We start from the raw sequence: 2,500 nt of genomic DNA on the forward strand, positions 1-2,500 counted from the left end.
ACAGACATTTCACCTTCTGCCCCACTCACTACCACTTTTGTCTTCCTGCGGTTCACCTTCAGCCCCTTGCTCTTGAATGCCTCCTTCCATTTCCAGAACTTTTCCCTCAGTCCCTCCATCGTTTCGCTCGTCAACACCAAGTCATACGCGTACAACGTCTCACTCATCAAACCATTTCTCACACTCTCCATAACCACGTCAACCACGATTGCAAAAACCAACGGCGACAACACGGATCCTAAGCTTTTAACCTCAAACTCCTCGGACAACTCTAGCCCAATTCTGACCCCTGTCTTTGCCCCTTCATAAAAACTCATCACTGCTCTCACCACTACATGTACCTCTGGTATACCTCTCTTCCTCATTGCCCACTCCAATACCTTCTAAGAAAATTTGTGGCCTGACTGAGCAAGATTCGGGCCCGAATCGGTCCATAAAGCTGTTTTTAAGGCAAGACCTGATCGAGAAAAAGCGAGACAACCATTTTGTTGCTCTTGTGCGACTGAGCCAGCCATTAGTCTGGTTTGATTATCACTGATAGTGTGGCGTGAGTGAGCGAGAAAAATTGAAAACCCAGTTTATTCATTTATGCCGCTGTAACAAGACATTTGTCAGGTTGTATTATCAGTGAAACTCAGGCTGCTCACTTGTTATTCGATAAGAAAAGATTAGTAGAAATAGATCTGGGAGCACCTAACTGTCACCTTTCAAAGCTATTTATCCTCTCATAAATGCAAATCAGAAACTAACTCTGGCTGTCGTTCTAGTGTATTATATTATTTGCTGTATGTCTGTACATGTAGTCCATCCCCGTGGGTAAAAGGTGAGCAAACTATTTTTTACCGCGCTGAATTTTGAGCTAAAATATGCATATGGCTGGATATTTTTTCCAAGTGATACATTTACAGTGATACCCACCCGTATCCAGAGAGGTAAGTTCAAATAGCTTAGCACGTTCAGGAGAAGGAATCTAGCTACCTCAAGACAGCATTATCCTGCTTGCCCAAAACGGAGGATAATATTAATTAAATATATATTTTTAATGATAGGAATTGCTTGTCGCTGGACGGAAAACCTTTAAGAGGGCAGAGCAATGTTTGAGTTTTGGCTAACCGATAAGTAAATATTTGTAACAGTTACTGCTTTTGGTGCGCGTTTCAGTTAAACTGTGCATTTCACCCAATATATATCTGAATCTCTAGTACACAGATGAAGAGCTTTTTCTTCTTATTTAGGACACTTAATCAACCAGATCAAAACAGCATTTATTTACTCTAATTAATATTGTTGGAAACACTTTTTTCTTTTATGACATAGATTTTAAACAATGCATGAAGATTTAAAATACCGGTAAATGAGAAACTAGAAACAAACACCTCGCTATCTGATCATAGATCACTCTGTGGAAACCTGGCTACTAACATGCCTACCTTATAATGGATGCTTTGAATGACTTCAGTCACATTTTGTTCTATGCTGAAAGCTGGTACATTCTTTTTATTCAAGTTACCTTAAACTGAAACATGTTTGTCTTACATGATTGTCTCACGCAATCATGACAAGGGTCATGTTTACTGTAGTTGGTCTCAGTCGAGAATCGTTTGCTTACTTATTGGCATTGACACTAAAGATAGGATCTTTCAAATAACAGGCTTTCTGATAAGGTGCGATTAAAAAATGCAAATTATGCGATTTTTTCAGGGCAGATTGTGCGATTAGAAAGGCCAATTATGCGATAAATAATGTAAATTATGCGATTTTTTTCTCAGCATTAAGCTTGTTTTATAAGGTTTCAGGTTAAGAAAAACACTTTTTTGCTGCCCTAAAGACATTTTGAACACAAAGGAACAGTAATTATGTATCTCGATCGCCATTAGTTGGGATAAATAAAAAAAATGAGGTCTTCTGCACTACCGGTGCACCACATTTATAAAAGTTGAAAGGACACAGCTAACATGCCAAATGAATGATCAAGGTGCTTGTCAACCACGAACTTCTGAAGATGGTCAATCACAATAGGGCCATACCCCCATTTATACGAGAGAAAATAAGCCGCGGCCTTCACACCGTGGCCAGAGTAAGCTGCGGCTTATTTTCTCTCGAATAAAAGGCCCTAATATTGCACGATGAGAAAAACATCAGTCCATCATCCACGTGGAGCGTACCTGTGAGGTACTTTCTTGGTCGATCGTGAGCTGTCAGATTGGGCGGAAGGTGGGAACTTCCTTCTTCGTCGAAGAAAAAGCGAGCGTTTTCACAACAAACTTATCTATGAGTAAGTTTTTATCAGTTTTCAACGAAAGAAACTACATTTTGTGGAAAAACTTGCAACTTCTCTTATTTTTCACAAATCTCTTCTCTTAGAGAAGGCAACTGTGTCATTTCAGTGGTGTGTATATAAGGGCGTGTTTGTGTTGCACCAATAGAAGGAGACTCGTACCAGGTCCTCGACATGAAAAATAACGCCTTGAACTTTGAATGTTTACAAAATCGAAGGTGA

The 2,500-nt window shown here is 39.7% G+C and overlaps 1 protein-coding gene across 3 annotated transcripts in view; it reads right to left on the reverse strand.

The window, feature by feature from the left end:
- LOC137974282 (DEP domain-containing protein 1B-like) overlaps nt 1-2,500 on the reverse strand; it is a 32,187-nt gene that overhangs the window by 13,320 nt on the left and 16,367 nt on the right. The window lies entirely within an intron of this gene.

This window comes from Montipora foliosa, chromosome 10, assembly GCF_036669935.1.
Source record: "Montipora foliosa isolate CH-2021 chromosome 10, ASM3666993v2, whole genome shotgun sequence".
Lineage (NCBI taxonomy): Eukaryota > Metazoa > Cnidaria > Anthozoa > Scleractinia > Acroporidae > Montipora > Montipora foliosa.